The sequence below is a fragment of the Camelus bactrianus genome, chromosome 1 (genome assembly GCF_048773025.1).
Source record: "Camelus bactrianus isolate YW-2024 breed Bactrian camel chromosome 1, ASM4877302v1, whole genome shotgun sequence".
NCBI lineage: Eukaryota > Metazoa > Chordata > Mammalia > Artiodactyla > Camelidae > Camelus > Camelus bactrianus.
In genome coordinates, this window is record NC_133539.1 from 22,651,130 (window position 1) to 22,675,033 (window position 23,904).

Genomic DNA, 23,904 nt, shown 5'->3' on the forward strand with positions numbered 1-23,904 from the left:
GAGATGGCCTGTTTCTCTTGAGACCTCTCTTCTTGGCTTGCAAATGCTCACTTGGCCTTTCCTCTTCCTTCATATAATCACTTTCTTGTGTATGGTGGCCAATCTCAGCCTTCCAGAAGTTCTTTCTCATTTGGAAGCAGTCAGGCTCAATCTCTTTATATCTCTGTACCTATCCATCCATCTAATGTCTATCTATAATGTGCATACTCATGATGCTAATTTTTTATGGTACCATCTAATTATAATAATACAAAAAATATTTCCTTCCATTTGGATAAGTTTCCTAAAGAGCTGATCTAGTGCTTTGAATTCTTCCTCATTTAATTTTTGGCTAAGACCTGAGAATAACAGCACTTATTTCCATTTGAAAAGCTTCTAAGGCTACTGCTGCTAATGGACTCTGGTAGAAAATGGATGCTTGATCCTGTAAAATCCTGTGGTTATGCGAATTACACAGTCCAAGATAAACTGTATGTTCTCTGATTGACCCAAGCATAAAGCTGGATATGCAGAGCAGCATTACTTTATAAAATGGAGCTAATAGATTGAGTCCAAGCCAAGCTGCTCTGGGAGACACAGCAAACAGCACAAAGGGATGATTTACTTTAACATCTTACATGTTTCACTGTTTTAGCACCACGGAGAAGGAAAAAGAATAAATCTGTCTTACTGGTAGGTAGATATGATTGTTATACCAGCACCAGCTGGAAGTAGACAGTGGTTATAGTGGATGTCATGGCACACTGCACAGGTTCTCTCCTCTGGGACTGAAGTGCTTGTTTCTCCTGCTGCTAGGAGTCTTGGCAACCAACTGTTTTCTTTGTTTTAAATTGAAGTGCAGTCAGTTACAATGTATCAATTTGTGGTATACACCATAATGACCTAGTCATGTATATCTATACATATATTCATTTTCACATTGTTTTTCATTAAAGGTTATTACAAGATATTGAATATAGTTCCCTGTGCTATCCAGAAGAAACTTGAATTTTAAAATATATTTTTATATATAGTGGCTAACATTTGCAAATCTCAAACTCCCAAATTTATCCCTTCCCACCTCCTTTCCCCTGGTAACTATAAGATTGTTTAGTATGTCTGCAAATCTGTTTCTGTTTTGTAGATGAGTTTATTAGTGTTCTCTCTCTTTTTTTTAGATTCCACATATGAGTGATATCTGTTTTTCTTTCTCTTTCTGGCTTATTTCACTTAGAATGACGATCTCTAGGTCCATCCATGACACTGCAAGTGGCATTGTTTTATTCTTTTTTATGGCTGAGTAGTATTCCATTGTATAAGTATACCACCACTTCTTTATCCAGTCATCTGTCTATGGATATTTAGGTTGTTTCCGTGTCTTGGCTATTAAATAGTGCTGCTGTGAACATTGGGATGTGTGTATCTTTTCAAATTAGAGTTCCCTCCGGATATATACCCAGCAGTGGGATTGCTGGATCACATGGTAAGTCTATTTTTAGTTTTTTGAGGAATCTCCATACTGTTTCCCATAATGGCTGCACCAAACTACATTCCCACCAGCAGCGTAGGAGGGTTGCTTTTTCTCCACATCTTTTCCAGCATTTATCGTTTGTGGACTTTTGAATGATGGCCATTCTGACTGGTGTGAGGTGAGACCTTATTGTAGTTTTGATTTGCATTTCTCTGATAATTAGCAAAACTGAGCATTTTTTTCATGTGCCTATTCACCATTTGTATGTCTCCATTGGAGAACTGCTTTTTAGATCTTCTGCCCATTTTTGGATTGGGTTGTTTTGTTGTTGTTGTTATTAAGTTGAATGAGTTGTTTATATATTCTGGAAATTAAGCCTTTGTCAGTTGCATCATTTGCAAGTATTTTTTTCCCAGTTCATAGGTTGCCATTTTGTTTTGCTTATGGTTTCTTTTAAGCTGTGCAAAAGCTTGTAAGTTCATTAAGTCCCATTTGTTAATTTTTGCTTTCATTTCTATTGCTTGGGTAGACTGCCCTAGGAGAACATTGTGAAGATTTAAGTCAGAAAATGTTTTGCCTATGTTTTCTCCTAGGAGGTTTATAGTGTCTTGTTTCATATTTAAGTCAAAATAAGTAACTTTTTCTGACTAACCTTATTTATTTGAATTTGGAGATGCTTTATTCTGCTGAGTCAGTTGCTTTTGTCAACAAATTCTTGAAACTAGCAAGTAATAAACTATAAATTTTACATATCATGATAAAACATTATAATGAGGTCACAAATAATAAATTTTGAGACCATCTATATCTCTGTTGTCTCCTTTATAGTCATGCAAAATTTCTCATGTTTTTATTATAGTTGTCGTATATTATATTGGAGTGTCACTTTGGTTATATATTTCAAAGGCAATTTCTTTTAATATGGAAAACATTCTAAAACTTTAAAAATGTAAATTTTAATCCTTTTAAAAGGGAAATAGTCAAGCTTGCATAATTTATTTTTGTAACTTTTGTTAAAGATATTAATAATTTTCAACAGTTAATATCAACTTCTTTTGAATTATGCAAATTCAGTGTTATTTTATTTTTCACCAAAGGACAAAATTTGCTTCGTTTGAGTTTCTTTGGTTGTTTTGCTAATTTTTTCAAGTACACTTTTTTATTTTGGATATTTTCAACAGCATTTAGTCAGCATTCCTATCATGCTTCCAAGAATGTTTATAAAATTGATATCTTTCTTCAAAATATCACATTTTTAGGCAGATTCAGAAATATCACATATAGTCTTTGAATTCTTCCAAAGTATTTCATCATGTCTTTGGGTCCAGTTGCAGTCTTCTGATGACAAATTCGAACTATGTGCTTCACATGGCATAAGAATGTTTCAGGATTATCCGCCAGAATTCTAGTTTGTAAAGCCTCCGCTTAATTAATCATTCTAATGACATTATCATACTGTTGTCCTCCGCAATCTTTTTACCCAAGGCTTAAAAATGCCAGTTGTTTTTTTCAGTTCTTCAATCAAAACATGTACTTTTTAAAATAACAAGTGTAAAAATATCAAAAGACTCATTAATTTCAATCTTTTTACTTTCTTCCTCTTATAATTCAATAATATGCCCAATAAATGTCATTTTCAGCTTAGATTTTTTTCCTGTACAATCTGGCTGAACAGAAAAATAATATTAGCTTTTCAATTTTGTGTAGAATTTCTTCTCTTACTTTATTATCCATTAAGTTAATAATCTAATTTTGATTTCTCATTCTAAGTAGTGATAATATTTTATTTTTTTAAATATATCTTATGTGTTTGGCCATTTTAACATCAATTTTGAAATAAATTCTACTAAATCAGAAAATTTTTATTATTTTCTGCAGCCACGGTACTATTTGTGGTTTGGAAAGCATCATTATGATTAGCTAATTATTGATCAAATTACATATTCTTTAAGAACATTATATTTTGCATTAGTGTTTATTTATATTTATTTAATACTATTGGCCATTTGCTATTTATTCATCCCCTTTTATTTAAGTTCTGGCAATTGAATGTGTGCCTTTTTTTTTTTTTCTGTGTAAATGAAGTTTCACATTATTTTTTAATCAAAAATCAAAGTGTTTTCAGTAAAAACTTTGGCCAAAACTGATCTTGAAAATTGTTTATAAAACATATAACAACAACCTGAAACATAATATTCAAGTTCTGTACTTCCTTTCTTCATTTGAAATAATTTTGGTGTATAATGAAATATTAAATTCTCTACTATGTTCATCCAGTGGAAAAAAATCTCAGATTTTAAATTGAGTCAGATTGTGTTCAGCTAGAACCATTCTTATACTGTGAAAGGGTGCAATATCCATTTTCCAGGATCATAATTTAATAAACATACTAAAACTAGAGGTTTTACTTTTCTTTTCTCAACTTCATGTTTTTCTGAACCTCATTTTTGTTATCTTTTAAATAGCAGGCCAGAATTGCATTGTTGCAGATCTGATATAAAAATTCTTTCTCAGTCTCATTGTTTTGATCAGTAATAAAATATTTATTAAATCATTAGAAGTTGCAGTGATTTTATTTAATCTGTTCTAGTTGTTAATCTGATGAGAATGATTATATTGCTCATTCTCATTGTTTTGATCAGTAGTTATAACTTTTTAAAATAAAAATTTTTAATGTTCTGTTTCTAAGTTTTGTGTTGAGCCAGCTACCTTTCATTATTTCCGTTTTTAAAAACTAAAGCAATTCTCTTTGAAGATATTATGTTTCTTTTATTTTTTCAGATTTTTATCTTTTTTTGGTTCTGCATTTCTATTTTATATTTCTATCAAGATATCAACTTGTACTCATTCATAGTATCAGAGAGATTGCAAATTAAATACATTAGTACAAATTGATAAAATTTGAACATATTTTAGTAAAAATATTAAGTAAATGTAAAAATGATATATTAAAATTAATTAATTAAAAATCTATTAAATGTAAAAGGAAAGTTATAATGAACAAATATGAACATTTTAAGGAAAAAATGTTTAAATCTAATAATTTTGTTTTCATTTTTTGGAAAATTTAATTAAATCATAATTTTAAAAAATAAAAAACTTCATAAAAATGTAACTATTAGCCATGCTAGAATTCAATGTCCATCTATCTGGAAATATAAAAATCAATATTACTGTTCAAGCATATTATTCTAAACACACTTAAATAGGAGTTTAAGAGCAGTAAATTGTAAAATATTGTCAAATGTTCCCTAGTCACTATTACAACTGCTGCAAATACAGCACTAATTTGTAAGTACCTCACACAAACTGATATATAAAGAAAAAAGAATGGATATTTGGCACTACTGGGAAATCACATTTTGTAACACAAGAATTTATTGCATTCATGAGATCTGAGGGGAAAGATTTGAAATTGTGTCTGAGTTTTCCTTTCCTAAGCTCTTCTGTCATTCAGATCCTCATAACTTCCCGTCCCATCTTTGGAGTAACACAACCCAGAGACTTCGACAACACTGGGATGCAACTGCCTTTGTTTAGAGCACATAGAGCCCTGATCAAAAGTATGTCTGGGGTTACTAATCCATCTTTCCAGGGCTGAGGACCAAATCCTGAGGGAAGGAGGCTTCTTTACCATAATGTGTGAATGTGCTTGTGGTTCCCAGTGCTCCCTAGAGGTGTGGGGGCCCCGTCTCCCTGAATCTTACCTTATTTGATAGTGCTTTTCAGATACGTTGTTTCTTAAAAATTGAAGGTTTGTGGCAACCCTACATCAAATAAGTCCATCAGAGCCATTTTTCCAGCAGCATTTGCTCACTTCATGTGTCTGTGTCACATTTTGGTAATTCTCACTGTATTTCAAACTTTGTCATCATTATTATTGTATTTGTTATGATTATCTGTGATCAGTGATCTTTAATATTACTATTGCAAAAAGATTATGACTTGCTGAAGGCTCAGATGATGATTAGTATTTTTTAGCAACAAAGTATTTTTTCTTGAATTATAGTTAATTTACAATATTGTTAGTTTCATGTGTACAGCAAAGTGATTTAGTTATATATATATATATATATATATATATATATATATATATATATATATATATATATATATATAAATATACTTTGTAGATTCTTTTCCATTATAGGTTGTTATAAGATATTGAATATAGTTCCCTGTGCTATGCAGTAAATCCTTATTGTTTATCTATTTATATATAGTAATGTATTTCCATTAATCTCATAGTTCTAATTTATCCCTTCCTCTTGCTTTCTCCTTTGGTAACCATAAGTTTGTTCTCTAGGTCTGTGAGTCTGTTTCTCTTTTATAAATAAGTTCATTTGTATTATTTTTAGATTCTACATATAAGTGATATCATATGATATTTGTCTTTCTCTTTCTGACTTACTTCACTTTTTATGATAATCTCTAGGTCCATCCATGTTGCTGCAAATGGCATTATCTCATTCTTTTTTTGTGGCTGAGTAATATTCCATTATATAGATACATGTATACATTTATTTATATATGTGTATATATAACATATACATTTATTTATATATGCATATACATATATACACACACACACACGTATCACATTTTCTTTATCCATTCCCCTGTTGATGGACACGTAGGTTGTCTTGGCTATTGTAAATAGTGCTGCTATGAACGTTGGGGTCCATGTATCTTTTTGAATTAGAGTTTTTGTCTTTTTTGTATATATGCTTAGGAGTGGGATTGCTGGATCATATGGTAACTCTATTTTTACTTTTTAAAGAAACCTCTATACTGTTCTCCATAGTGGCTGCTCCAATTTACATTCCCACCAGTAGTGTAGGAGGGTTCCCTTTTCTCCACACCTTATCCAGCATTTATTATTTGTAGACTTTTTGATGATGGCCATTCTGACCAGTATGAGGTGACACCTCATGGTAGTTTTGATAGCAATAAAGTAATTTTAAATCAAAGTATGTGCATTTTTTTAGACATAATGCTCTTGCATAGTGTAGTGTAAACATAACTTTTACACAAACTGGGAAACCAACAAATTTGTGTCACTTGCTTTATTGTGATATTTGCTTTATTACAGTTGTCTGGAACAAAACTCACAATATCTCCGAAGTGTGCCTGTACTCCCAATGATATCTCATTTTTAAATCCAGTGCTGTGTCTGTATTTTATTTCCTCAGCCTCTCTGTCACAAGCCATACAACATTAACTCCCTCTGCATTCTTGAAAATCTCATTTCATCATACTCTTCTACTGCTCCAAATATCTGTTTGTTTATTCTAACCCCTCTTACTCTAGGCAGACCTTATATACATTCTACCAAATTTCCTTCCTCGACTCTTCTTTGTTTTTATACTCTCACTGACTTCAACTGTCATCTGTAAGGAGATGACACCCAAAAGTATATCCTAAGCTTGAGTATTACATTTACGGTTGTGTGTTGAACACCCAGACACCTCTTGCTGGATGTCACATGAGCACCCCAACATGGTACTTCCAAAGTTGACCATATTATTCTCCTCAACATGATATTACTTATTGCAAATTCTGTATCTGTTAAAGGCATTACTAATCTCCTACTCATCGAGGGTTGAAAAGTCAGACAACTTTGGCCACTACCCCTCTCATTGTTCTTCATCCAATCAATTTCCTGATGTTGTTGCCTTGATTCCTGGAATTTTTCTTATATCTATCTCCTTTTCTCCACTGCCCTCTTTTACTCACCGTACATTAGTCACCATTTAATGACGACTGGCTTTATATGTAACTAAAATGTGTTTTATGTGAAAGTGATGACATTTATAGTTTCTTTTATAATACCAGGGTAACTCAGTTATTCAAGGTACAACTTTTGAAAAAAATTCTTCAAGTACAAGTTGGCTATCAAATTTTTTTATATCATCATGCTTTTATTCTTTCAAGTAGTCGGTCATAATCTGGCCCAAATAATTAAATGTTTTACTATAGCAAACTTAAAAGTGAACATCTATATGATAAACCCTACGAACTAAATACTCTAAAATGGGTGTTGGTAAACTTTTTCATGGAAAGTGCCAAAATGTTAATATCCCAGGTGCTATAGACCACACAGTGTCTGTCACAACACTGAACCCTGCCATTATAGCACAAAAGCAGCCAGCGATTATATCTAAATAAGCTGTATTTCAGTAAAACTTTGTTTATGACTATTTAGAGTCCACATATAGGAGAGATCATACAGTATTTGTCTTTTTGTGTCTAGCTATTTCACTTGGCATAAGGTCTGTTAGATCCATGCATGTTGTCACAAATGGCAGGATTTCCTTCTTTGTTCTAAGGCCGAATAATAGTCCATTGAGTATATTAACCACATTTTCTTTATCCATTCATCCATCAATGATTATTTAGGCTACCAAGAATAATGCTGTCATGGTCGTGGGAATGCAAGTATCTCTTCAAGATCCTAATTTCAGTTTCTTTGGATAAATTCCCAGAAGTGGGATTAGTGGATCATATGGTAGTTCTATTCTAAATTTTTTAGGGAACCTCCACACTAGTTTCCATAATAGCTCTACCAATTTACATTCCCACCAACAGTGTATGGTCTTGCTTTTATGAGGACTCTAAAAAAAAAATCTAACTCATAGAAGCAGAGAGTAGAATGATGATTTCCACGGGCTTGGGGGAGGGCACAGAGGCTGGTGATGGTCAAAGGCTACAAAATTTCAGCTCTGCAAGATAAGTAAGTTCTGGAGATATACTATACTGCATGGTGCTTATAGCTAACACTGCTATGTTGTATGCTTAAAATTTTCTGAAAGAGCAGATCTTGTGTTAAGTGGTCTTACCACACAAACATAAGGATATTAAAACCAAAGGGGCCAGGGGATACACTGGGAGGTAATGGTATTGATGGTGGTGACAGTTTCACAGGTGTATACTTATCTCCAGACTCATCAAGTTGTATACATAAAATATATGCATGTCAGTTATAACTTAGTAATGAATTTTAAAAGCACCTTTACTTATGGACACCGAAATCTCAATTTTACATAATTTTTATGTCACAGAATATTATTCTACTTTTGTTGATTTTTTTTAAACATTGAAAAGTTTAAAAATCATTCTTAGCTTTCTGGCTGTACAAAACAGGGTGGTCCAGATTTGGCCCATGGTTTGCCATCCCTGCTTTTAAAATAAGCATTTTTGAAATTCAAAAATCCCAATTCTTATTTCCCGAAGAAGCCTAAAAATGAATATAAAGGGGCACATACTTTTACTTTCCAAAGAAATTACATATTTATTAATTCATTTGTTTTTGAAAAATAGCATGAAATATGCCAGTAGGTACTGGATAAAGTTTGTTGGGAGATGCAAAGATAAATAAGATGCAAACTTTGCTCTTTTAGAATTCATACTCTATTAGAGGGCAAAGCAATGAAGCAAATAGCTATAAAATAAAACAGCATAAGATAAAAACTGCTTATGGAATTAAAAAAAAATCCTAAAGAAACCCAGGACAGTGATTGACTGATTGGGAGAAAATAAAATATGTCATGGTAATGTTATTTAAGTTAGGACTTTGAAGAGTGACTAAAACCATGATGGGTAGTGATGGGTCTCGAATCAGAGGAAGTCATGTCATGAAGCTTGGGGATACTAGACAGCCTTGGTTGAGAGCAGGGGTTAGTGTTGAGCAGACACATTTGGAAGGATGTAAGTTTGGAAATGTTGAGATCAGGGTTTTAAAATTCAGACTGATAATTTAGATTTTATTCTTTCTGCAAAGGGATTCACTAAAGGATATCAAGGAGAATATGTCAAAGATTCCATTTCAAGTCAGTTTCCTTTATGGTGGTGATTAAGTCAGGAATCTAATCTTTGGGCAATGATGGAAATTCTAAAAAACTGGGCTTAGATGTTATTATAGAAATTTGTTTTAGAATCCACACAAAAACATTGTTTTTAAGCCAAATGAAGAAGGTTAATTGACCTAGAGTTTAAAATGTCAATTCCTTCTTAAAGCTTTGAAGATTTGCTAGAAGACAACTTTTTTTCTTGAATTTATTTCACTATTGATTCTTATAGCTGCAATTAGCACGTATATGTCAATGTTATACTTTAATATACAGTGTACTAAGCAGCCATTTCTTCTCAACCTTACTTACTACATCTTATACACATTATGAAATAAATTCTTGGCCACAGTTCAATTTTTAGTTTGTAGATCTCATACTTTTCTGAAATTAGTAAAAAAGAAAAAATTCCAGTTCGACTGGGTTGTATATAAACTAAGGGCAAGTGGATGACAATGTGAATGACTAATTCTTTCTAATTGACTTATTGAACTGTGCATTTCCATCTCCTCTTTGTTATTTGTATTACATAAGAAAATTTGTCAATACACACATATATGAGTTAAGAAACGAAACCAAAGACCATGAAAAAGGAAGTCATAACTGGAGGTAAAAACCAAATTGCATTGCGGGATTTGAATGTTTCTTATTAATCTATGGCATTTCAGAATTATATGTTGTACTGTTTTAGAGCAGTTGTTTGACAAGGGCATTAGGAAGAAGTGACACTCCCTCATGATTTAAATAACATTCATGTTTCACATTTAAAGATTTATACGTTTTAAAAATTCTACTGAATAAAAATGGCAAACGACTGCTTTGACATTTAATGATTGCTTGTCTATTATATGCATTTTTGTAATAGTGCCCAGGTCATAAGAATTAATGCAAACATCCTTCAGATAAATTTCTTTTTAATTCCTAAGAGTTAATAATAGAAAAAGCTAAGAAAAGACTATGATGTTTATATTTCATCTATCTCATATTAAGAGTAATAGGAGCACACATTTCATAATTCCAGCAATATTATAAGATACAACAGTGATTCTTAGACTACAAACAGGTTATTTCTTCAAATTTTTGCTATCTGCCAGCAGAGTTTCCTTGTTAAAAGAAGGGAAAGTCAAAGCGGAATGGCTGCTTTCTAGAAAGGTAGAAAAGACAGGTTCTTTCTTTAAAAGTTTATCTCTGTATTTTTATCAGAAGCTCTTTCATCTTATGTTAAATTATGCTTACCGTTCATTTCACACTCAGAAGAGAAAACTACTCCTTCAAAATATATTTGGAAAATGGCTGTTTGTAGGGAAGGAACTTGGTTGTTTACAACATGACCCCAATCCATCAAGAGCCCTACATTAAGAAAGTAGATACAAAATGTACAAAAATAGCAACAGTGTAAATTAGTTCTTGCAATGACCCATTTAGTTAATCTGATTATTTGATATTACCAAATAAAATCCTGTAGTTAAATTCTTACCACCTTTATCTATTTGCTCATTAAAGACCTGAGTGGATTATGTTGAATACCTTCCAACAAATAAACAGCATTTCAGACTGCTGCTCTTGGCAGTCGACAGCCAATAGTTTTATTAAAACCTTCATAGCTGTATTTCAGCAAAGGAGAGCTTTAGTGATGTCTCCAATCACAATTCTCACATCACCTTTGTGTCACTTATTTTTATTTTCCAAGCTGAATTTACATTGAGCATTATGAAGAGTATGTGAGGGGATAGAAAAGTAAAATAATGAGAAAATAAAGACTATATTGAAAATTCTCTCTAAAATGTTAGGGAAAAAAAGTTCTTTAGTGAGGTACTTTAATTTTCAGATTCACTAAAGGTATTTTTTTGTTGAAGAAATTATCTCAACTTTAACCTTAAATCCATTATTAATGGATATAGTGGAGGACTTTGCTTGCTACAGTAAAATTTGTCTCCAAATGTTCTTTTAGAGTCTTAGAAGGTACACTTTTGATAATTTATTACCTTATTATTTTTTATTGTTATATTTGTCTCACATCAAATGTATTACATTAGCACTATGATTTATACTCACAATGTTTATAGTACTTTAGAGATTTTTCTATAATCAATATGGCTAGTACATTTTATGTGGCTTCAAGCATAATTTTTAAATTATAAATGTTTTAAAGGCTTTAGAGAGTTATACAATATATCCTTGCTTTTTGAAATAGTGTTCAATATAGATCAATAATGCAATCTATGTCTAAAATCCTTCATTTTTTAAAAATAAGAGTAGGAAAAGACACATGTAAATCATAAATTTGGAAAATTAATACTTAGGAGGAAGTGAGTAATGAAGATAATAGAATCAGAAAGTTTCGAGGAGTGAAATTATAAATCTAAGTAAATTTTTAATTGTAAGTAAGTTCAAAAATTGATTCTAAAAAATAGTCAGTTAAATATATGATTGCAATCAGGCAAAAAAAGAGCAAAAGCCATTCACAAACACACCCCTCAAATTTTTGAAAATGAGAGGGTATGTGTGAAAACTGAAGAGGAGATTACAAATACACATTTGAGAGTTTCCTTGACTTGGATAGGTTATGGATAAACATGTAGTATTAAAATGAAGCCAAGAAGGAATAGATAACTAAATATAATAATAACCTTGGAGGAGGCTTTAAAAATTCATCAAAAATCTACTTCGATAAAATGTTCTGGGCCCAGATATTGTTGGATAAAATTATATTCAAACTTTTATTGCAGCATTCTCTAAAATTGTTTTATACACACAAATGTGCGCATACACACACACACACACACACACACAGACAATGGAGAGGCTTCAAACTGCTTTTACAAAGCTAGTGTAACCGATATCAAAACCTGTCAAACACTGTCAAAAGTAAGAAAACTCCTCAGTAATCACACTTACAGAGAATAGAATAATCCTAAATACTTCTGACCTCAACATAAATTTCATTCTTCAAGCATTCTCTGAGATAACTGATTGTGCCTATTTGTAAAAATGCTTATAAAAAACATTATCCTGAGTATGTGAAAACAAATGCAGTAAATATATAAAAGTCAATATATATATTCATGGAAAAATTTAAAAAGCATACAGAGCATGCAAAATATATAATGTATGTCTTAATAGGTACGAAAAACCAGAAAGCTAACATTTAGTTTATCTGTAAGATGGGATTGCACCTGATTTCATTTTTCATTCTTGCTGGAAATTCTTTGCAATTCTTAGTCATTTCTGTTGTTATAAAGTACGTAAATAAATCATTCATATTACTATTATGATGTTCATCTTATGGAAAAATATAATCCAGAGTGTTGCATGATTTTTAGGAACTCATAATGATAAAAATGACTGCCCATGAGTTAGGTTTTGTTTTGTTCTTGTGTTGTGCTGTGCCTCTCTGAGGAAGACTCGCTGCTAACTGGGGCTTCCAAAAATTCTTTGTGCTACTTATGTGCCTGAGGGTAACCTGTGAGGGAGAAGGAAAGTCTACTAGGGGAGAATGGAATCACCAGTCACCCAAGGGGGTGGATGCCAACACAGCAGCTCCGGATTATGTCGCCCTCTGGCTGTTCACTGACAGTTACAACCAACAATTGTGTTTTCAGCCTCCACTGACTGGGAATGACTCACTGACAGCTCTTTGATTCCACCTTTCCTTGCTCCTTACTATTTCCACTTAATGTTATTTTTTTCAGTTTTAGATGTTACTATTTTTATTTAAATTGCTAACACATACATATGGTAAAATGAAAAGAAATCAAAAGTTACAAAGTGACATATTGTGTAAAAGAGAGTTGTCCTCCTTGCCTAAGTCCGTCATATCTCTCCTCAGTGGCAGCCTTGCTTTCCAGTTTTCTGTATATTGTTCCAGTGATGTTCTCTGCACCTATAAGCTTGTAGGTATGTATCTTTCTGAGAAAATTAATGTTAGCATGTTATCACACTATTTGACATCTTTAAAAAATTTTAACAGTGCATATTGGAGGTTTTTCCCATATTAAGTCATGTAGAATTGCCTGACTTTTAGTAATGACTGCCTATTGTTTTATTGAATGGCTACACAGTAATATATTTAACTAGTTATTTATGGAGGACATTTAGAAAAAATGAACAAAGGATGTAAAAATTCTTAATGTCATGAAATAAACATAGATCAAACATTCATGATGAAACAAAATATACTGTGCTAGTGTGGGTATGTGAATGTCTGGTGATAAGACAATAGATTAAAATCATTTTCAATGGTTTTTAGACTATATTTTTGCACCAAACCATAGAGGAAGAGAAAGAGAAACTAAAGACAACACAGTTTCTAGTTAGTCACTTTTGCTTGGTGAAGACATTTATGACAAGATAGAAAAAAGTCGACAATGCAAAAGATACAATTTGGAATTAGTTTGCAGGAAGGTTTATCTATGATTTCCATTTTCTTAAAATCTATCAGCTCCCAAATGTATATCAACCTAGCTAGCATGGGTGTATGTGCACTTGACTTTATTTCCCACCGAAGAACATGAAGTCATCTTCCCACTGGATAACTTGTAGTCACACAGGACACAATATTTAGAAAGAAATCAAGGTCATTAAAAGATAATAAGAAAGAGAAGCTCTTTTGAAAATAAACTCACTTTTGTTATTGGTCAGGCCTTGGCAAACTACCTAACTCCCAACAACACCCACCAAAAGGACCTGTTCTAAATGTGATGGCCCGTTAATTCTAGGCACCTGATGCCTACTGGAAAAACCACTTTCCTGGGATTCCCGAGGAAATTCACCTTTGCCCCTCCTTTGCCTCTCATGACTGTGTCATAGGGCAACTCTTTAAACTTCTTAGGGTCACATTTTGCTCTCCTCTAAAATGAAGCCTAGATGACCACTAACCTCTTCCAGATTCTGAGTTCTTCTTGATTCTGGCTTCTCATTTCCTTTCAAGGGGATACAAGCCCTGAGGGAATGCTGGCAGTTGTCAGCATTCTAAAAATCAGGATCTGATAATTATATCTACTGTGTAAGTAGAAGCTGGCTGTACTAAAACATATGCCCTACTGATATTTAAATCTACATGCTTCAAAGTGCTGTTTTTCAAAATTTGAGATTATGTTTTCTGTGTGCCCACGAATTCTAGATAGAAGAGAAACCCTAAAATATGATTACTTCAGCGTGCATTTTGCTTCAGTTTATAGTCATTAGCTAAATGATTGCTATTTTCATTTATAAATAAACCAATACCCAAAATAAATGATATTTATCCATGTGTCATAGTTTGATCTAAAAAGCTGTTCTGAGGGAAGGCTGTAGAATTTAGGCAGATTACAAAGCAGATAACCACCTGCTGGAGAACACAGAACCAGCTCAGGAGCTGACTTTGACAGTGCAGTCTGATTGTGTTTTACGTACATCCCTCTATTCTGTTCCAGTGATGGTTGTCTGCTGGCCAACTTTGAAATAGATGTCTCGGTTTAAACCAGATCTCATTTAATTTTGCTATGTCCCTGGGCAGTGTAATTGTACTTTCACAGATTCAGACTTTGTGTACTGAAATTTCAGACAATTACTTATATCATAATAGATCACTATTGTGAAACAGTCTATGTTATAGGCAGGACACAGTGTACAGAACATTATATTAGAGAAAAGTCTTCCTCACCACTCATGATGATCACAGAAGAGTTTAAAATGGGATCTAAAGTGGCAGCACATATCTACAAAGAAGATAAGAAAGAGTAAACAATTTTTTCTCTTTTTATTTTCCATTGTTTTGTAATGAGTTCAACTTGAAGAATAAGTGAAAAATAATGTGATATATAAATTAAACCAAAGTGCTTAGAATTTTAGTAAACACATATCTATTTTTCATAAACATCCTATGGATTAAAAACACAGTCCTTTATTTTGTTTCAGTCTTGATAATTTGCTGTTTTTATTCTGAGTGGGATGTTTGCTGCATCTTTATGTTATCTGCAATCTGGGGTCCTAAGAAGTTTGCCTGCAAGAGGAGATACAATATGTCTCATCCCAGCATGTTCTGCTGACTGTGTGTGTTCGGGCCTTTGGATGCAGATGACACCTGAATGCAGACATACAGCTGAGAAGCAGCAAGGAGAGCAGAACAGTGTCATGGACAGGACTGGAGTCACTTCAGGGCACTCTTGGTTCACATGGCACTGTACACGTTTTATGCTCATGTGTAATAACTCACACGTTGTTATGTAACTGCATATGTGTGCCTTTGTATGCATGTATGTATATATGTATGCCTATGTGTCTATGTATCTAAAAAGACCGTAAACTTGCAGAAGGAAGCAACTACAATTTCTACCAGTGTGTACAATTCCCAACATTGATATCTGATATTGAGAAGGAATAGGCAGGGATTTGTAGCTCCCCAACACCAAAAAAAAAATTAATTATTCATGGTATGATTTTCTAATTCATGCTGCAAACTTTTAAAAACTCCACATATCATTGTTTATTCAACAGATATTTGTTTAGTTTTTACTTTGGACCAAGTACTGCCCTGGACACTGGAAATATTGCTATGAACAAAATAGAAGTATATAAGAAGCATATACTCTAGTATAATATCAACAATAAAACATCATTTACTCTGTCCCTATCTAAACATTCTTTTTAATATTCCTAAATCTCTAACCATATATTAAATAACAACACTTTATGATCAGTCAATAATAACAGGATTCTGTGCTTGGTGTTCTTCATGTTACAAGTATAGAACATAGTCTTTAAAATTAAGAATTTATAATCAAACAAAAAACCCCACAAGAAATGCACAAATAAAAAGTTAATTAACTGCAATTTAAAACTAAATTTAGACAAAATAATAAACTGATGATGAAGATGGTGATGACAGTGATGATTTAGTGATGACAGTTTACACACTACTGAGCCCTTGCTAAGTGCCAGGCATATTGCAAATTATTTACACATGTAATATCATTGATCACTTACAATAACCTTATGAATATAAGTATTGTTTTCATTCTTATTTGATCAGGTGAGGAAACTTAGGCACAAATTTTGTATACACACACACACACACACACACACACACACACACAGAAATCCTGGTAGTGATTAAACTGGGTATTCATACATTATATCCACAATAACTTCTGCTGGAATGAAGGACAAATATAATTCTCTCTAGACCAGGGGAGCAGGAAATCAAAGAATCAGATGAAACTAAATAACTTCCAAATAAGAAAGCACAGAAACATACAATACATAGAAATACACTGAAAAGACAGACATAGGACTTGTACAATAAGTATATTTTATTAAACATACAAAACATGTTTTAGTAAATAGAAATGTGTACCATGTCCTTGGATAGAAAGACTAAGTACAGTTCGCCTTTGAACAACGTGGGACCCTTGAATTGTGTGGGTACACATATACATGGATTTTTTTTACTACAGTACTATACAATCTGTGGTTGGTTGAATTCCTGGATACAGAGAAACCACTGAAACAGAAGGCCAGAGGGCCAGAGGGCCAGCCAGAAGTTATATGTGGATTTTCAGCTCTACAGAAGGTTGGCCCCCCAACCCCTTGGTTGTTCAAGGATCAACTGTATATGTTACATTTTAAGGGTAACCACTGAAAAATACATAGAAGGTATAACTTCCAAAATAGTACAAGGAAGACAAAGATAAGGCAATAATACTCACTCTACTGGAGGACTGGAGGAAGAAAACAGTTCACACAGAAAATCATGGTAAATAGGAAGTATGTTTTTTTTCTTCAGTCTTTAAATTTGAAATGTAGTTGATTTATAATATTATATTAATTTTAAGTATACAACATAATGATTCAATATTTTAATAAGTTAAACTCCACTTAAAGTTATTGTAAAATAATGACTGTATTTCCTTGTGCTATACAATGTATCTTTGTTGCTTATTTATTTTATACATAGTACCTTGTATCTCTTAACCCCCTCCCCCATTCCTTCTTCCCATTGGTAACAACTAGTTTGTAATCTATATCTGTGAGTTTATTTCTGCTTTGTTATATTCAATAGTTTGTTTTATTTTTTAGATTTTACATGTCAGATTGGCTATTTTCAAAAAGTCTGCAAATAAAAAATGTTGGCAAGGATGTGGAGAAAGAAAACCATAGTACACTGTTGGTGGGAATGTAAATTGATGCTACCACTATGGAAAACAGTATGGAAATTCCTCAAAAAACTAAAAATAGAAATGCTATATGATCCAGCAATTCCATTCCTGGGAATGTATCTGAAAAAAACAAAAACATTAATTTGACTATGCCCAACGTTCATAGCAGCATTATTAACAACAGTCAAAATATGGAAACAACCTAAGTGTCCAACAACAGATGAATGGATAAAGAAGATGTGGTATATACACACAATGGAATATTACTCAGTCATAAAAATTATTGAAATCCTGCCATTTGCAACAATGTGAATGGACCTAGAGGGCATTATGTTTAGTGAAATTAGTCAGACACAGAAAGACAAATACTCTATAATAGATTTATTTTAAATGATTAAAATAATCTTAAAGATTATATGGAAGACTAAAAACTTTAATCTTAAAGATCTTAAAGAAGATCAAAAAAGAGAAACTTACCTTTTCAGATACCAGATCATACACTTTGACATTGTAATCAAACTAATAGGGATTGGCATAGAAATAAGTAAATAGATCACAGCAGAATAGGGAATCTAGGAATTGACCCCACTATCAACAAAATTTAATATACTATCTTTAATTAATTATAGTAGTAATTAAATGTAATAGAGAGAAGATAAATTATTTAATAAATAATCCTACAACACTCAGTACACTAAGGGAAGATCATATACACTACAAACACAAAATAATTCTAGATTGCTTTAAAACATTATGTAAATTAAATCAAAAAGTTAAAATATTTCCCAAAATGTAGGATCATACATGTACAGTATGAGCTAACCCTCTGGGCAGTCAAAAATCCACATATAATTTATAATCAGTCCAGTTAGGGAAGAGAAATTCTTAACTAAAAAGCCAGAAGCTATATAAGATAAAAAAAAAAAGTAGGCAAAACTCTTTCTATTAAAATGTAAAATTTTGATAAAAATTTACTAGGAAAAAGTAATTAGACAAAACGTAGATGGGAACAAAAGATTTGTAAACAGATGACAAGGGATTAATATCTATAATATCCAAAATATTAAAACATTGACAAGAATAAGGTACTTGGTTTCATAACTACTGGCAGAAAACATGATGCCTAGATCAGAGACAAAAAACAGTTCTTTTTTTCCTCACAGTAATGACACTAGCCAGAGTAACAGCATTGTGCCAGTTCTTCAAGCCCCAATTTCTACAGGGTGATGTGATGAGAGGTTACTGTTGCTTGCGCATTGCATTGCAGGCATCATAGGAATGGAACACTGATATTAGGACTTATAGAGTTAGGTCTTATAGAGTTATCAAGCTTTGTGTACTCCACTGACTCAGCCCAAAAAAGATACCATTTATGCCAGAGAAGATAAAAAACTTTGCAAGACTCACAAAGTCACAGTAATTTTGGTCATAGTAGGTCTATTGAATGGATCAATAAAACACAAAAGCAGGGCATCTTCCATTTAGATAGAATCAAATGTTAAAAAAGGAAAAGCAACACCTGTTCCAGATTTAAAGAGAGGAAATAACAAGAAAGGGACGGATGAGGAGAGCTAGAGTTTGAGGAATAGGCAAAACAGCCATGAGCAATAAGACTACTAAATCATCTTCTTTTATTCATATATGTAAAATGCTTCATTCATCCTGAGGACCACCATGGGCTGGGGCTACTAATCAAAATAAAATTCATGCAAATATATGTACATAACTTGCAGATGAGCCATGGCCTCCAGGTTTCTGGAAAGTTGCCAGTATTGTCCTTGATAAAGCAAAGTTTAGGCCCTTCCTAAGCTCTGAAATTGTTGTTTCTTTGTTAGAAATGCAGCGTTCATGAACAGTGACGAGGGGAGAGAGTGAAGCAAGAGGCAGGGAGGTTAACCGGTCAGCATCTTTATTAGAAGCATATACCCCACTTTTCTGTACATCACAGGAGAATTATGAGCTCTGGGATATGTAATATTTCCAGATATAAAAAGACTCACATCAGCAATCAGTATGAAAGAACATATTATTATTCATAAGCAGATTTTAAAATTGTAAACAAATTGTAATTCTTAAAATTTCTAAGCATTGAAACAATTTTATAATTTAAAATTTATCTCATCAAATGTTCTGTTGGGATACTGTTAATTATAACTGGATTATCTTTCTTTTGTTCAAATGAGGGACAGATACTGTAATTGTACATTGTTGGTTCCATATTGTGGGGATGCTGTCCCAGAGAAATAGTGGGATAGAGTGTTGTATACTGTTTTTTACCATGAGTATCTTTTAAAATTAATTAATTAATTAATTAATTAATTAATTGAAGTATAGTTGGTTTACAATGTGTTAATTTCTGGTGTGCAGCATAGTGATTCAGTTATACATATGTTTTATCCTTTTTCATATTCTTTTTCATTATAGGCTATTATAAGGTATTGAATATAGTTCCCTGTGTTGTACAGTAGGGCCTTGTTGTTTATCTTTTTTATATAGTTAGTATCTGCATATCCCAAACGCCCAATTTATCCCTCTGTTGTGCATTTGTCAGGAAGAGTATAAGAGTATAAGGTAATTAAGTAGGTGTTAAGAGGGAATTAAGAAAGTTTATATAAAATTCAATGAAATATTCATGAATGTAGGGTATATTTTTTCATTCATCCATTCTTTCATCAAGTAAATATTATTAAGGTATTGAAGTAAGATGCTAAGAACATAGTAATTAATGAGACACAAGCCCTACCTGTAAAGGACTAAAAATCCAGTGGAAAAGATAGATGCATAAACAATTGAGAGGCATGTAATGAAAGGCATGTAATAGAGGGTGCTGTTGGCTTGTCAAAGAAAAGACTAAACCATTTTGCAAAGCTGGTGTTTATTTTTACTGATCTCCAAAGATGGCTACTATCATTTTCTTCCCTCTGTGAACACACTGGGTGCTCTTTCCTTCAAGAGATGGTGTGTTTTTTCCCTTCAGCATGAGTCAGGGTTCTTCAGAAAAACAGAAGCAGTAGGATATATATATCATCAAATGTTCTTTGATGAAAATCTTAAAGGTCACTTGAAGAATGTGACTTAAAGGCAACTTGAAGAATGAGAAAGAGCACAGTCTGACAAAAAGCAAAGAAATGAGCACTCTAGACAAAGGTGTGGCAAGTACAAAGACCTCAGGTAGAAGAATTTGGCAAGTTAGAGCAATGAGAGTATCTCTTGAGCAGAGTAACCAGGGAAGAGTGGCAAGATGAGGTAAGCGAGGAAGGAGAGGCTAGTTCATGCAATGTCTTACAAGGGACTTTTAAGCCACTGGTTTTTATTCTAATGTCTGTTACAAATATGCGAGTGTATTAGCTTCTATAGCTGCTGTAACAAATTATGACAAATTTAGTTCTTAAAACAATATACATTTATTATCTTACAGTTCTTGAAGTCAGAAGTCTGAAATGGGTCTCAGTGGGCTAAAACTGAGATATCAGTGGGGCTGCTATCCTTTCCAGAGTCTATTTGGGAAATCTATTTCCTTGCCTTTTCCAGCTTCTAAAGTCCACCTTCATCCCTTGGCTTCTGGCTGCTTCCTCCACCTTCAAAGCCAGCAGTTTGGCATCTTCAAATATCTCTCCCCTCCTCTTCCTCCCACTTGTGATTGCATTGAGCCCTCTCAAATAACACAGGAAAATCTCATCTCAAGGTCAGCTGACTAACAACCTTAATTCCATCTACAACCTGAATTCTCATCTGTCATCTAACCTAAATTAGTCACAGGTTCTGGGGATTAAGACATGGATATCTTTGGGGGGGGTCATTATTCTACCTGCAATAAGATTAGCAGAGTGGGGTCATCATGGAAGAAACAACAGAGATGTTGGACTGGGCTGGCTTTCATATAGTCAGAAATTGTACCCACATCTGTATTTTTGTATACAAACATGTCCACTCCATTGAAAAACCTGCAGAGCCTCTGAGCCATCTAATAAATGTGTCTTGTATGTGCTACCAGCTGAATGCAAAAACAAAAGATTTTAAGAATCTGTTTGTTCTAGCAATCTTGTGCCAGGCTTTGTACATGAGCATGAGAATGTTTCAATTTGTCCTGGAAGCACGTACAATTTGGAAACATGTTCATGTTAATAATATCTGACTTGTACATAATTGACCCAGAGGAGGCTCAGCTTCTCCTTTTGATTTGACAGCTCTTCCTGTACTGTTCACTTGACAAATAGAGTGGCTCTCTCTCACACAATGGGGTTGATCTAATTAACATATGGAGGACACCAAACCTACCTAATTATTTCTCAACACTTCTCTTTTAGAAAGTAAGTGAGAAACTTTTTTTTTTCCACAAGAGAGTAAGGATGTAAAAGATATTTAAACAGTCTCATAATTCTGAATTTGGCAACCAAGTTTGGGAAAGTCAATATCAAAAAGATTGATAAAAGGACATTTGACCATTATAGCAAGATATAAACATAAATTTTAGGTAACAAACTTGATTAGTATTCATCAGAGTGATAACATATCAAAATAACATAGCAGAGGGTACTGTAATAAGGTAAGTTTAGTTCTTTCAGAAGTGAGAAATGTTATCATTATCAAATAATTCATAAGCATGATAATAAAACAACATCTCAGATGAGAGAATTCTAGTGAGTTAAGGAAACTCTGCTACCTGTGCAGAATACAGAGACTAATTCCTTATCTTTTTAAAAAAAAAAAAAGATTAAATACTTCAAGGACAATTTTGACTTATCTGTCCTCTACTCTTTATCCTACCAAAAGTTTATTTGTCTAATGATTTAGATATGAGTCTATATAAACTTTTAATAAACATATGTTTAAGATGACAAAGCTTTCACCTTTAGCTTTAAGATACTAACTTACCAGCATATTATAATGATATGTATAACTTGTTTAAGTTTCCACTTTAGAGGGATTACTCATTCATTAACTAGCCCAGGGTCTTAAGTCAATTAAGAATCTTGGAAATTATCTTTAAATTGGTTTGCTAGAGCAACACAATCAAAATAGCATAAGTTTGTCAAAGAGATAATCTTCTTACAATTTTATCAAGAGAGTGTAGATGTAGTAACTAACTTCACATGATTTGCAACACTGTCTCCAATTCACATGAGGATGTCTTTTAAAAGACATCAACATTTATAATTCAATTTAGCTTAACACATATGTTTCTATCCTCATAACCTTAAATAATTTTATGGAAATAATAATAATTGATCTTTCCCTTAAACTTAGCATAGGAAATTTACCAAGCTTTAAATGATTAGACTCACCATAAAAAATGATAACCAAGTCTTATGTAAAATATGCTTGCTGTGATGGAATGCAAAAATAACCAGAAATTATTCTACTCCTTTATGGATCTTGTTCTTCGTAGTGTAGCTTTGCAGCTCATCCATCAAGAAGTAGAATTGATCTTTCCACCTCTTGAGGCTGGGCCTGATTATGTGACTTGCTTTGGGCAAAAGGGTATTATCAAAGGTAGCATAAGATGAAGCCAGAAAAACATAGTGCACTGGGAACTTCTCTTGCAACTCTCATGTATGCTGCTACGACTAAAGGGGCCAATGTTAACATGCCAGATGATGAGTGAGTCATGCCAAGGTCATCCCCATCACCCCAACTGGCATCAAATCTACTCCAGATACATGAATTAGGCTATCTAAAAATTTCTAGGACTAGACAGCTGGACAGAGAATGAGAAGGAGCAGGCAAATCACAGAATCATAAAAAATAATAAGTGTTTATTGTTTGCAGCAAATATTTAACACAGCAAAAGCTAATTAATGTAAAAACTGGTATCTGAAACAAAACCTAAAGTATATAATATTGTCTTTTGAGTCAGGCTGTAGATGGAGGTTGAAAAACAATGAGGCAACTGTTAGTAGAGACTGAAAAAATGGTGAGCCAGGTTATGACACAGTGGACCATTTAGCAAGACTTTCTTCTACAGGAATTTGGACAATAGAAAATGTACCTAAAGGACCATGGATCTATCTAAGGAGACTTTTGGACAGAATGCATAAAGTGTCAATTGACTTCTGCATATGATACTACATGGAAAGAGAGATGAGCTAAAAAATGAGGTGTTTGAAAGATTTTAGAAGTAATAAAAATTATCCAAGACTTGCTGCATTAAAAAATAAAATTAGATTTTATCTTCCGTCTCTCAAGCTGTTAAAAATTCACAAAGAAGGAAAGTCTTAGTGTAAACATAAAATCAAGGGTGTAGCTAGAAGACCCTTTGTAATAATCTCTAAATCTTCTAAATTAGACAGAAGAGCCCTCACAAGACAAATAGGCTCTTAATAATCTTAAGTGCATTTTTTCTTCCTACAGTAGCACACCACATCTGAAGTAGAGAGAGGCCTGTCTTGCAAAAAATTGGATGCAAAATTTAGGAGTAGAGAATTTTAAGAATCACAGAGAGTGGATGTGAATCAGATTCATGGGCGAT

General features: G+C 33.0%; 1 long non-coding RNA gene across 1 annotated transcript in view; it reads left to right on the forward strand.

The window, feature by feature from the left end:
* LOC123618419 (uncharacterized) overlaps positions 1-23,904 on the forward strand; it is a 243,406-nt gene that overhangs the window by 140,933 nt on the left and 78,569 nt on the right. The window lies entirely within an intron of this gene.